The 14,747-nt window shown below is 42.8% G+C and overlaps 1 protein-coding gene across 1 annotated transcript in view; it reads right to left on the bottom strand.

Moving 5' to 3' along the window:
* Positions 1 to 14,747, bottom strand: part of GALNTL6 (polypeptide N-acetylgalactosaminyltransferase like 6) — a 1,396,075-nt gene that overhangs the window by 233,296 nt on the left and 1,148,032 nt on the right. The gene's annotated exons all lie outside the window — the stretch shown is intronic.

Below are 14,747 nucleotides of genomic sequence, written 5' to 3'. Positions count from 1 at the left end.
TGCAAGGAGGAAACCTTTGCTCTCTAAGAGAAACATCAAGGTCAGACTGAAGTTTGCCAGAGAGAACGTAGACAAACATCTGGACTTCTGGAATAGTGTTCTATGGACAGATGAGTCTAAAATTGAATTATTTGGGACACCAGAAAAAAGGACATGTTTGGTGTACACTAAATACAGCATTCCAGGAAAAGAAACTCATACCAACTGTGAAGTATGGAGGTGGAAGTGTCATGGTTTGGGGATACTTTGCTGTAACAGGACCTGGCTAGCTCACCATCATAGAATCCACCATGAATTCTACCGTGTATCAGAGGGTGCTTGAGGAACATGTGAGAGCATCTGTAAGAAAATTAAAGCTGAAGCAGAACTGGACCCTGCAACATGACAATGACCCAAAACATACCAGTAAATCCACCAAGGACTGGTTGAAAAAGAAGAAATGGAGAGTCCTGGAGTGGCCGAGTCAAAGCCCTGATCTTAATCCCATTGAGATGCTGTGGGGTGATTTGAAATGGGCTGTATATGCAAGAAGCTCTCAAACATCTCACAGCTGAAAGAATTCTGCATTGAGGAGTGGGCCAAACTTTCCTCAGACCGATGTCAGAGACTGATAGATGGCTACAAGAAGTGTCTCAGTGTAGTTACTTCAGAACATAAGAATTGCCATACTGGGACAGACTGAAGGTCCATCAAGCCCAGCATCTTGTTTCCAACAGTGGCTAACCCAGGTCCCAAATACCTAGCTAGAGCCCAAGTAGTAAAACAGATTTTTTTGCTGCTTATCATAGGAATAAGCAATGGAATTTCCCAAGCCATCTCAATAATTACATTACATTACATTACATTACATTAGGGATTTCTATTCCGCCATTACCTTGCGGTTCAAGGCGGATTACAAAAGGTTAGTTTAAGGACAGAATTACAATGAATAAAGAATTACAGAGTTACAGAATAACAGAATTATATGAATTGTAGAGAATAGCTAGAGAGGTAATATGAAGATCTTGAGGGCTTTTAGTGGTTGTGTTGTTATTTCTGTCTTAGGAATTTCTTGAAAAGTGTGGTTTTTATTTCTTTTCTGAACGTCTTATAGTCTGGGGTGGTCATCAGAAGGTTGGAGATTTGGTTATCTAGTCTTGCAGCTTGTGTGGCTAGGAGGCCGTCATGTAGTTTTGTTCTTTTCACTTCTTTGGATGGGGGGGGTATGAATGGGGAGTGCGTTTTTCTGTGTCTGGTGCTGGTTGCTTGGATGAGGCGATTGTTCAGGTATGATGGACTGTCTCCGTGTAGTGTTTTAAATAATATGCAGTAGAATTTGAATTGGATTCTTTCTTGGATTGGGAGCCAGTGTGAGTTTATGTAGGCTTCGGTGATGTGGTCGTGTTTTTTCAATGAATAGACGAGTCTTAAGGCTGTATTTTGGATTGTTTGGAGTTGTCTTATCGTAGTTGCCGGACATGGGAGGAAGAGAATGTTACAGTAGTCCAGTATTCCTAGTATTAGGGATTGTACTATAAGTAGGAATTGTGTGCTATCAAAGAATTTTCGGACTTGTCTCAGGTTTCTCATGATTGCGAATGATTTTTGAGTTGTTTTGTTTATTTGTGGCTGCATTGTGCAACATCTGTCTATGGTCATGCCTAGTAGTTTTATGGTTGTTTGGATGGGATATTTGGTTGCGTTTATGTCTAGGATGGTTGTGGTTTGGATCCTGTCGTTTTCTAGGAGGCCTATGGACTTCTCTTTTAGGAAATTATCCAACCCTTTTTTAAACCCCGCAAAGCTAACTGATTTCACCACATTCTCTGGCAATGAATTCTAGAGTTTACTTACATGTTGTGTGAAGAAATATTTTCTCCAATTTGTTTTAAATCTACTACCTTCTTCGCATGCTCCTTAATCCTAGTATTTTTAGAAAGAGTAAACAAACAATTCACATCCATTCTTTCCACTCCACTCAGATTATTATATAGCTCATATCACCCCTGAACCATTTCTTCTCCAAGCTGAAGAACCCTAGCCACTTTAGCCTTTCCTCATAGGGAAGTCATTCCATCCCTTTTATCATTTTCAGCACCCTTCTCTGTACCTTTTCTAATTCCACTATTTCTTTTTTGAGATAATCTGGAGAAACCATTTGTAGCAGGTTTGTGTGTTCCCTGGTTATAACATGGCATTTATTTATATACCACTTAATAATCTAGGATACTTAATAAAAGAAATTACACCAATAATTGAAATGGATAAGGTTCAAAATAAGAACAAACGAATCTTACCTTCCATAGCATTACAAATCCTTTTTGATGCGCCAAATCTACTTGTGATTTCAGTGATAAATTCTAATCGAATTGGACCCCTAAAATTTTTATTGTTGGAATAATGATATAATCAATCCCATTTAATTGTCTTATTATTAGAAGCCAAGAAACCTCTAGTTTTTTCTTTATTTAGTTTTATCTTAAAACTGGCCATCCAATCATTTATCAACAGTTAAACCGTTTCTATCCAAGGTACTTCTAACATATCTGTGTTGCACCCCTTTGACAGGTAATGCAAAGAGATATAGCACAGAGATAAAGGAGAAGGAGAATACCTCATAAGGAGACAACAGAACAGCCATTGTCTTGATAGACCTGCACAGACAAGCACTATCTGATCCTTCATGGAGACTAAAAGGTCTCAGTTTGCATGCATTCATTGATCACCTCTGTCAGTTAAATGCTGTTCAGATTTCCATCCAAAACATTTTACTGTAGTATGAGAAACCTTGAACATGACTGAGAATAGCGACCTCGGCCTACAGTATCCATTTGTTATCACTGTAGCAAACTGAGGCATGACTTCCAAACCTGTGAGCCCAGCTGCCATGCTTCTTCAAATGCATAATTTGAATACATTGCATTTCTATGAAGATTCTCTTCCAAGTAAATAAATTGGAAATGTTCTGTCTGTTTTTCCCAACCAAAAATAACTCCAAAAAGCCTGCCGAAGAAACTTAACAAGATACCAAAAAGGAGGCAGGAAAGATCATACGGTTCTCGGAGAGACTGCTTGCTGACCAAACATCTGTGAGCACACAAATAGTAAGAAATCAAGATATAATTAATATAATTTGATAATGGAGTACCCTCAGTGTGACAAGGCAGCGAAGGGAACAATACTCCTATGCTTCACATCAAGAGACAAGGACCAACCAGTCCCTGCCCCCACACCATCATGGGGTACTACCAAGGTGTGTGAAATGAATCAAAAACGTGAAAAGTGCAAAATAAAGCACAAAATAGTAACACAAGTGAGGTCAATCAAACAGTCTCTCAGAGAACCTCCCCCAGAGAACTCCCAATAGAATCAAAAAGCCGACTTAGCTGAAAATGAAGGCAGGTGATGAAGCGGTCTCCCGAAAGCAGGATACCATTACTTATCCATGGGGAAAAGCACTGGATTCACTTTTGAGGGAGACCAAAAGTTCAAACTGGAATGTACTGCTACAGCGCTTTTTTTTAAAAAAAATCTTTATTCATTTTAAAGCCAAAAAAAAGTGCAACATATTATACAGTCATTTTATACTTTAACAGCATTTAAATTCAATCAAAATTATATTTTCTATCGTGGGATTAATATCAAAAATCTAGAAGAATCATCAACTAAATGAGAGAAGTGAACCAAGCGCTGTACAACATATCCATAGTAGAGAAGAGTCTCCATGATGTGATATTAACAAAATCCATCCAGAAATGGATCCAGCACCTCAGTATGACTGACCAAAGCTAGCACAGACGGACTTAAATGGGTGCTGCAGTACACGTTTCCCAAGCTTTTTGCCTAAGGAGGCCAAATCGCTTGCTTACCCATTGTAATAGCCCTTTTGTGGAAAAGTAAATTCACCATGACTCAGGTAGCAGCAGAATTCAGATGAGGGCCCAGACTGAGGAAATGTTTCAAAACTTTAATATAATGCCCTTGATAACTAGCTTGGCTGTATGATACAGTAAAAACAGTGTTTTACGGCATGCATGCTAACTACAGCTTCACTGAATCTCATGTAAATGGCTAGATTCTATACATTAAGGGGCTCAATGGTCCGAATTCAACAAATAGTACAAAAAATACAGCCATGCATCCTGTGACCTCAACAACTGTCCACCATATCTCCTAAAAACATCCAGCACAAAATTCCATGCTTCTCTTCTAAAATGGATACAAATCACGCTCATAAGCGGCCACTACCCAACTAACCTCAGCGAAATCATCATCACCCCAATCCTCAAAGACCCTAAAGGACCAATAGACCAAACATCCAACTACAGACCCATTGCCTCTATTCCACTCTATGTCAAAATAATAGGACTAGTTGCCAAATTCCTCACCAATTACCTAGAAAACCAAAACATACTCCATCCCACGCAATCTGGCTTCAGAACCAACTTTAGCACAGAAACACTACTAGGATCTCTCTTAGACACATCCAGACAACATCTTAGCACAGGAAAAAAAATGATGCTCATACAACTAGACCTGACTGCTGCATTCGACCTGGTGGACCACAGCATCCTACTACAAATCCTAGATACAATAGGTATCACAGATAAAGTATACTCGTGGTTTGAAGGATTCCTAAAATCAAGAACCTATAGAGTTAAATCAGATAAAGAAAAATCTGAACCTTGGTCAAACCCCTGCGGAGTTCTCCAGGGATCCCCTCTATCTCCTACACTAGGGGTGCCCAAAAGGTTGATCGCAATCGACCGGTAGATCGTGAAGGCAACACGAGGCGATCGTGTTGCCTTCGCGCTCTACTTGCTTCCCAAGAGCCAGACGGACCCAAAGCATCCAGTCGGTCCTGGCGCGCCTGGCAGCTCCTTTCACTACCTGCACAGAACGGCGCCAGTCAGTCAGTCAACCTCCCTCCCCTCATCCTACCTTCTCTCAGGGATTCCCAGACCAGCCCTGGAGCTTTCCCTTCTGCCACGGGCCGCCCCACCGGAAGTAGGAATGCATCAAGTGTGGGGGGGGGGGACTGGGGGTCAGGAAGCGGCAGAGAGTGCGAGCTCCGGGAGGGGGGGGGGGTCGGTTGCGAGTGCCCTCGGAGAGGGCGGTGCGGAGGGTGGAAACGGGAGGAAGGACGGATTCGGGGGGGGGGAGAGAACCGATCGAATGCCTGTTTACACACTTGTAAACATTGATAACATCAGTCTGGCTTCAGCTTCATTGATGTCCCCGGGGGGGACCGTCCTTGCAAATACATGCAGAAAACTCTTGTTCCGTGCAGCAATTTGCGACAGGTAGTGTTTGTGACTCCTAGGGGGAGGAGGGGAGGTGGTGGTTTGGAGGCCTGTTCCCTGATGGTGGTGGCAGTGGCTTGGGAGCAGGCAGGGAGACAGAAAGAAAGTGGGCAAGGAGAGAGAAAGACAGACAGAAAGAAATAGGGGCAGGGAGACAAAGAAAGAAAGGGGGGACAGAAAGACAGAAAGAAAGGGGGCATGGAGAGAGAAAGATAGACAGAAAGAAAAGGGGGCTGGAAGACAGAAAGAAAGACTGAAAGAAAGAAAGGGGAGGACGGCAGGGAGAGAGGAAGAAAAATTTGGGGGAGGGAATGAGGTCTGGAAGCATACAGCAGGCTGAAAGAAAGGAAGAAATATTGGATGCACAGTCAGAAGACTAAAGTGCAACCAGAGATTCATGAAATCACCAGACTACAAAGGTAAGAAAAATGATTTTATTTTCAATTTAGTGATCAAAATGTTTCCATTTTGAGAATTTATATCTACTGTATATATTTTGCACTATGGCCCTCTCTTACTTTAGCGTGAGGAGCCTATGAGCGTTGAGAGCAGTGCGGGGCATTCAGCGCAGCTCCCTGCGCTAAAAACCGCTATTGCGGTTTAGTAAAAAGGGAGGGGGGTATATTTGTCTATGTTTGTATAGTTGTTACTGAGGTGACATTGCATAAAGTCATCTGCCTTGAGCTCTTAGATAAAAACCCGCAATATAAATGATAATTAACATTTTCTATGCGTACAGTGTGCTTTGTGTTTTTTAAAAATTTTTTGGTGGCAGATCATTTTGACTTGGTAATTTTAAAAGTAGCTCGCAAGATCAAAAAGTGTGGGCACCCCTGACCTACACTCTTCAACCTCTATACAGCCTCCCTCAGCTCCCACCTGGACAAACAAGGCATAACCTCATATAGCTATGCAGATGACATCACCATTCTCGTACCCTTCGATCAACCAAAACCCTCCATGACAGACACAATACACCAAACACTAAAATCAGTAGCGACCTGGATGAAAGATCACAAGCTGAAATTGAACCCAGACAAAACTAAATTCATCCTCCTCGAAAACAACAAAATACCAACCATAACCAACATTGAAATCAATGCAATCAACTACCCCATACAACCCACTCTAAAATTACTAGGAATAACAATCGACAGATGCTGCACCATGCAACTGCAAATCAATAAAACAATACAAAAATCATTCTCAATCATGAGAAACTTAAGACAAGTGCGGAAATTCTTCGAAAAATCATAATTCAAGCTTATAGTACAGTCCCTAATACCAGGCCTACTAGATTACTGTAATATCCTCTACCTCCCCTGCCCTGCAACAATAACAAAACAACTACAAACAATCCAAAACACAGCACTAAGACTCATTTACTCATTGAAGAAACATGACCACATTACAGAAGCATATCTCAAATTGTACTGGTTTCCAATCGAGCAAGAATACAATTCAAATTCTACTGTCTACTATTTAAGACTTTATACGGTGACAGTCCAAGCTACCTGAGCAACCACCTCATCCACAACACCTCAACCAGACATAGGAAAACTCACACCCCATTCTCATACCCCCCAATTAAGGAAATCAAACGGAAAAAACTATGGGCTCCTTTTATCAAGGTGCGCTACGGGGGTTAGCGCGTTGGACATTTCATCACGCGCTAACCCCCGCGGCAAGCCAAAAACCTAATGCCTCGTCAATGGAGGCATTAGCGACTAGCGCGGCAGGTGGTTGAACACACGGTATTCCACGCGTTAACCGCCTACCGCACCTTGATAAAAGGAGCCCTATATGATGGCCTACTAGCAACTCAAGCAGCCAAACTAGACAACCAAATCGCCAATCTACTGACGGCATCACTCGACTACAAGACTTTTAGAAAAGAAATAAAAACCATACTCTTAAAAAAGCCCCGAAAAAAGAAATAACACCGCAAGTTTCAAACACCACCTCTCACTAAAGTCAACTACCCAAACAAATAACCATACTCATTTCTTACTCTCTTTGAAAATGTCCAAAATTCTTTTTTAAAAAAAATTTTTAATTTTGTAAGTTCTTGTTGTAATACTTCCTTGATAATTCTTTTGTAATCCGCCTTGAACTGCAAGGTAATGGCGGAATAGAAATCCCTAATGTAATGTAATAATCAAAACTTAAACATGTCTAAAAACCCGTCCAAGTTGGAACTTGGTCGGCCTAAAAGACGGGTCGTCCAAGTGCCGATAATCGAAACAGCTTTTTGGATGTATCCAGGGACATTTTTAGGCCTCTGAATCCCGCTGTGCACCCAGAGCTGAAAGAGGTGTTTTTGGAGGAGTGGTTAGGGCAGGATGTGAGCAGGATTTGGGCCAACCTAGACTTAGTCGTCCTGCATGGATAATCGAATGTTTGACGAGCCTTGCTAGGTGAAACTTATACATTGTGAGTTAGATGATGTAAAAGCAGATATAAGTGCCAAAAAGGTATCCAAAGTGACCAGATAACCATTGCAGAGACAAAGTAAAGACCTCCTCCCCACACTCCCCACTGTGTTCACTGACCCCGTTGAACACCCATAAAAACGTACATACCTGCCTCCAGAACATCAGCACCTGCTATAGGACAGCCTAGTAGAGTTGCACAGAGATGACTTAAGTAGCCAGGGGGGGGGGAAGGCATTGAACCATAGAGAGGAGGACCCAGGCCCATAAGACTCTAACAACTACATTAATGGTGGAAAATGTGAGCCCCTCTAAACCCTTCCGTACTGCCATATAGGTGCCACCTGCAGCCATAAGGGCTATTGGGGGTTGTAGACAGGTTTTGGGGAGCTCACCATAACCTATATGGGAGGTCTGGTAAGATGTTTATGTGGTACCCTTTTTGTGAAGTTCACAGCAGTACCCTGTAAGGTGCCCCATTGCTCTGTTGCCGTATAGTGGCCTGTCCATCACAATGCTGTCCCCTCCCACATCCAAAAGGCCTTGTTCTTGGCGTTTGGGACTTGGACGAATTTTTGGTCGAAAATGTGGTATAAAGATAAACATAGTGGCGGTCTGGATGCTCAAATGCCTGGATGTACAGATAGACGATTTTTGAAAAAAAGAATAGTTTAGACCAGTGGTCTCAAACTCATGGCCTGGGGGCCACATGCGGCCCACCAGGTACTATTTTGAGGCCCTCGGTATGTTTATCATAATCACAAAAGTAAATAAAACAGTTTCTTCATCATCTGTCTCTTTAGCTATAAATTGGAATCAAGGGTGAAATACTCATGTGGATTAAAAACTGGTTGGTGGATAGAAAACAGAGAGTGGGGGTAAATGTACAATACTCGGACTGGAAAAGCGTCAAGAGTGGAGTGCCACAGGGTTCGGTGCTTGGGCCTGTGCTCTTCAACATATTTATAAATGACCTGTAAATTGGTATGACGAGTGAGGTGATTAAATTTGCAGATGATACAAAGTTATTCAGAGTAGTGAAGACACAGAAGGATTTTGAAGACCTGCAAAGTGACATAAACACACTCGAGAAATGGGCTGCGACATGGCAAATGAGGTTTAACATGGATAAGTGTAAGGTGATGCATGTCGGTAATAAAAATCATATACATGAATACAGGATGTCCGGTGCAGTACTCGGAGAGACCCCCAGGAAAGAGACTTGGGAGTACTGGTAGACAAGTCAATGAAGCCGTTTGCGTAATGCGCAGTAGCGGCAAAAAGGGCAAACAGAATGCTATGAATGATTAAGAAGGGGATCACAAACAAATCAGAGAAGGTTATCATGCTGCTGTACCGGGCCATGGTACGCCCCCACCTGGAATACTGCGTCCAGCACTATTCGCCGTACATGAAGAAGGACATAGTACTACTCGAAAGGGTCCAGGGAAGAGCGACTAAAATGGTTATGGGGCTGGAGGAGTTGCCGTATAGTGAGAGATTAGAGAAACTGGGCCTCTTTTCCCTTGAAAAGAGGAGACTGAGAGGAGACATGATCGAAACATTCAAGATAATGAAGGGAATAGACTTAGTAGATAAAGAGTTGTTTACCCTCTCCAAGGTAGAGAGAACGAGAGGGCACTCTCTAAAGTTAAAAGAGGATAGATTCCGTACCAACATAAGGAAGTTCTTCTTCACTCAGAGAGTGGTAGAAATCTGGAATGCTCTTCCGGAGGCTGTTATAGGGGAAAACACCCTCCAGGGATTCAAGACAAAGTTAGACAAGTTCCTGCTGAACCAGAACGTACGCAGGTAAGGCTAGACTCAATTATGGCACTGGTCTTTGACCTAAGGGCCGTGGCGGGAGTGGACTGCTGGGCACGATGGACCACTGATCCGACCCAGCAGCGGCAATTCTTATGCTCTTATGTTTTATTATTAAGACTTAGCCAAAAGGAAAGATTTATAAGCTATAAAGAGTTTACCTCATGCAAAATTGTCATTTCTTTAATAAGACATTAACTATTTTTTTCTTAGGCCCTCCAAGTACCTACAAATCCAAAATGTGGCCCTGCAAAGGGTTTGAGTTTGAGAACACTGGTTTAGACGTACTTTCGAGAATGGACATTTTGCCGCTGCCTACTTGCGGCGATTAGTGCCCTATGTCCAAATCGGACTTAGATGCTTCTTTTGATTATGGCCCTCTATCTATCTACATTAAATATGATAAATTTCTAATCTGCTTTGAGTGAAGTGGTCCCTAAATATAAGTACTTTAAATTCTATTCTCATAAACAATGTCCATGTACAGTATATTAAAACCTACAATATTTGTGGAGATAAAATTGAAGATAATAATCCTTAGTATACAATATTTACATACTATAATTACAGAAATATATGTGATGGTGCTTACAGTTTCAGTGATAGAATTTAATCTTTCAGTGGAGGCAATAAAGCGATGCAGAAAAAAAAGTTGTCTTTTTGGATTAAGTGAAATGGAGTCTGTAAATCATCAATACTCACTTTTTTTCTGGATTAAGATATCTCCTTTCACTGGCTGATACTGTACTTGCCAAAGAGAACAGAGATAGTGAATGTGTTTTTCTAGATTAAAAAATGGATCTAAGTATTGCTCTAGAGGTCAACACTTTGCCTCTGTTGGCTCCATACTTCAGCACAGAAAATCTAACAATAAAATGTGATAGGATTTACTGTGTTGGCTGTGTCATTCCCTTTTATGTGGCTCTGACTGTATGGATATTTCTTCAAATAACAGAACTTCCTTCTCTTCTCAATCTGGGGATGTTTCATAGACATACATTAGCCCCAGGGAAGGAACTCAAACTGACTGAACTCCCTGTGGAATGAGATTAGCAAAAGTCTCCTCTAGGTTGTCAGTCATGTTTGAGAAATTCATCTTGAAACTTGATTTTATATCTCATTAGAGCCTATCATTTGCAAAATGCTTCAAGGTGGAATAGATTACCTGAAGAGATGAAGACTATTAATGGATATGTGTGTTTTAGAAAGCTTAAGACATGACTTTTTAAGTAGGCTGCTGTATGTTTTCTTGTAATGAGGATTGTAAACTGCTTGGATGTATGCGATGGGCAGCATACCTAATTTTTAGTAAACTGTGAACTGAAAAATGGTGGCACCTGACTCCATACAATATACCAGGATTCACCACATGAGCTCTCTCTACCAAATAAAGCTGGGGTTGGGGGGTCTGCCCTTTTTCAAGATGGAGACAGGAATGTGGCCAACATATGGAAGGTCATAGAGGGAGACAGGGGTATGGGAAGAATACATGGATGAGAGTACGGGAGGGGGAACCATAGACAATCAAAGAGATTTTCTGAGGGGATCAGGAGATGGGGGTCCCATGGGCCAGGAGGGATATTTGTAGAGTCAATGGCCAGGGGTCTCACTTGAGCCATCATGAATTGGGGTCATCTGAAGTGAAGTGTCAGCTAGAGAATGACACGGTGGCGGGTTACCCGCGGCTAGCCGCATTTAGCCGTGGGTAACCCGCCAAAACGGGGAAGAAAAAATAGTGGCCTCTGCGGGACGGGGACAAGGCCATTCACCGCCCCTGGAGCGGTGAATTGACTTGTCCCCGCAGTGAGGCAATCAAGATCGCGCGGTGCCCGCCATCTCCCTCCCTCCACCTCACCTTTGAATTGGAAGAGCACCGCCGGTTGAATTTCTGCCGGTCCGCGCGAAGAAAAAAAAAAACCTCTCCTTTTCACCTGCTCCTATCGCCATATGTCAGCTACTAAAGCCGACAGGAAGTCTATCCGACGTCAATTCTGATGTCGGAGAGGACGTTCTGGGCCAGCCAATCGCTGTCTGGCTGGCCCAGAACGTCCTCTCCGACTTCAGAATTGAGTCGGAAAGAAGACTTCTGGCTTTAGCAGCTGCAGCATGGCGGTAAGAGAAGGGGAAAAGGACGGAGGCTTTTTTTTTTTTTTTTGAGCGGCAGGGAGGCAGCAGGCTGGCTTTGGTTAGGGAGGGAGAAAGGTAGACAGGCACAGGCAGGCAGGCAAGCTTCGGGGGTGGGGGTGGGACAAAGTGTGGAAGGCAGTGAGAGGGACATAGGAAGGAGGCACTAGGGGCACTAAAGACATGGGAAGGAGGCACTGGGGGCACTAAAGACAGGAAGGGGCACTTAAGGACATGGGAAGGAGGCACTGGGGGCACTAAAGACAGGAAGGGGCACTTAAGGACATGGGAAGGAAGCACTGGGGCACTAAAGACATGGGAAGGAGGCACTGGGGGCACTAAAGACATGGGAAAGAGGCACTGGGGGCACTAAAGACAGGAAGGGGCACTAAGGACATGGGAAGGAAGTACTGGGGCACTAAAGACATGGGAAGGAGGCACTGGGGACACTAAAGACAGGAAGGGGCACTAAGGACATGGGAAGGAGGCACCGGGGGCACTAAAGACATGGGAAGGAGGCACCGGGGACATTAAGGACATAGGAAGGAAAGAGGGAGGGAATAGAAAGGGACAATTCTTGGGCCTGAATGCAGAAAGAAAGAAATGAAAGAAAGGATACACAGACAGAAGGAAACGCAACCAGAGACTCATGAAATCAATCACCAGACAGCAAAGGTAGGAAAATGATTTTATTTTCAATTTAGTGATCAAAATGTGTCAGTTTTGAGAATTTATATCTGCTGTCTATATTTGTCTATTTTTCTAAAATTACTGAGGTGACCGAGCTTGCGGAGATGGGGCAGAAACAGGGTTTTAAAATTTTAGTCCTAGTAGTTTGCCGGTCCACAAAATAATTCTTTGATTTCTGCCAGTCCACGGGTGTAAAAAGTTTGAAAACTACTGATGTAGAGTATGCCGGCTTTCTTTTTCGCCAAGCCGTGCTCACATTGATCAATCTTCTCCTTTCTTGCAACTTCCTGTTTCCGTTTGCATCAGAGGAGAATATTGAACAAATGAACACCCGCACATGCGGCTGGGCGAAAAAGAAAGCCGGCATACTCTACATCTAAGGTGAGATGGAGGGAGGGAGATGGCGGAACACTGCAGTCGGTCGGTTGTCTGCTGTTTTTGTATCACTGCCTGCCTGCGCTCACATTCCAGATCCTCCTGCATTTTTACTGTGCACAATTGACCTGATTCGAGCTATAGGTGAACATGGGGGACACGTCATTGAAAGGGAGGACAAGTTAATTGATTTATTTTATGTTCGGTTTTTACTACAGAGCAGAGGCACTGAAACAGATTCTCAGTGCAGTAGTAGTAGTGGCAGAACTCTCTTCTGTCTTCATGGTGTTTCGCAGTACTGAGGCTTATATGGATGCTGCGGGGACGGTGACGGGACGGTGAATGGGATGGCAGTGGCGGTGACGGGGCGGTGAAAGGGATGGCGGTGACGGTGACGGGGCGGTGAAGGGAACGGCAGTGATGGGGCGGTGCAGAGGATGGTGGGCCGGGGACGGTACAGTTATGGGGAAAGATTTTTTCCCCGTGTCATTCTCTAGTGTCAGCATTAAGAGAAGCTTAAAAAACTGTGATTAGTTTCAGTATACGAGTAGTTTTTTTTTATTTTTTTGCATCAAAAGCAAATTGACACAGGTTTTTTTGCTTGCAATTTATATGCCCTCTTAAACCAAATTTCAGATCATATTTTTATACTTTGTATTTCTATGTTAACTGTACAATATATTCATTTTTCTTGATATACGATTGGATTATGATGATATAATCTTGTTCTCATATAAACACTGTAATATGCAGTGGTAGTTTTATTCTGTTTCTTCTATAGTTTTGTTGTTAATTGTTATATAATTGCAAACACTTAATATAGAAATCTGAACTCAGAAATGATTTCCTGTGCTTGAAGACTTTCTGCATCAGAAGTAAGACTAGCACAGAAAAATCTGGCGCATGCCACCATGCTAAAACAATTGTGCAGTTTACTGCATTGGTCTCTGAGAAAATAAATCACATTAGCCATGCATAATAAAGTTGAAGGACCAACGTATAAAACTCGTACGGCTGTTACAAATTTTCTTTTAATGAGAAAACTGTTACTACCATGGCTCGGAACGCTAAATGCTCTGACGCTCATAGGAACTCTATGAGCATTGGAGCAGTGCTGGAGCATTTTGCACTCTGTGCTGTTGTAGAAACCTCTACCGCGGCTTAGTAAAAGAGGAGGAAGATCTGATGTCCCAAAGTAAAAGTCATTCTGAATAATGTTTTCAACTTGGGGAGTGTGTGGTGTGGTCTGGTGGTTAGAACTACAGCCTCAGCACCTGGAGGTTGTGGGTTCAAATCCTACCCTGCTCCTTGTGACCCTGGGCAAGTCACTTAATCCCCCGTTGCCCCAGGTACATTAGATAGAATGTGAGCCCACCAGGACAGATAGGGACAAATGCTTGAGTACCTGAATGTAACCACTTAGGTCAGGGGTGCCCACACTTTTTTGACTCGCGAGCTACTTTTAAAATGACCAAGTCAAAATGATCTACCAACAATAAAATTTTAAAAAAACACAACGCACACTGTACGCATAGAATTGATAATTATCATTCCTATTCCGGGGTTTTTTCAAAGAGGTCAAAGCAGATGACTCTATGAACTGTCACCTCAGTAACAACCATACAAAAATAGACAAATACCCACCCCCCTCCCTTTTTACTAAACCACAATAGCAGTTTTTAGCGCAGGGAGCTGCGCTGAATGCCCAGCGCTGCTCTCGACGCTCATAGGCTCCCTGCGCTAAAAACCACTATTGCGGTTTAGTAAAAGGGGACCATATTGTAAAATATAGAGAGCAGATATAAATTCAGACACATTTTGATCACTAAATTTAAAATAAAATCATTTTTCCTACCTTGTCTGGTGATTTCATGAGTCTCTGGTTGCACTTTCTTCTTCTGACTGTGCATTCAATCTTTCTTTCAGCCTGTATGCTTCCTCTCCTCCACACCTCATTCCCTCCCCCAACTTTTTCTTCCTCTCTCCCTGACCTTTCTTTCTTTCTCTCTTCATGCCCCCT

This window comes from Geotrypetes seraphini, chromosome 1 (genome assembly GCF_902459505.1).
Source record: "Geotrypetes seraphini chromosome 1, aGeoSer1.1, whole genome shotgun sequence".
NCBI lineage: Eukaryota > Metazoa > Chordata > Amphibia > Gymnophiona > Dermophiidae > Geotrypetes > Geotrypetes seraphini.
This window is presented reverse-complemented; position numbering and strand designations above follow the sequence as displayed.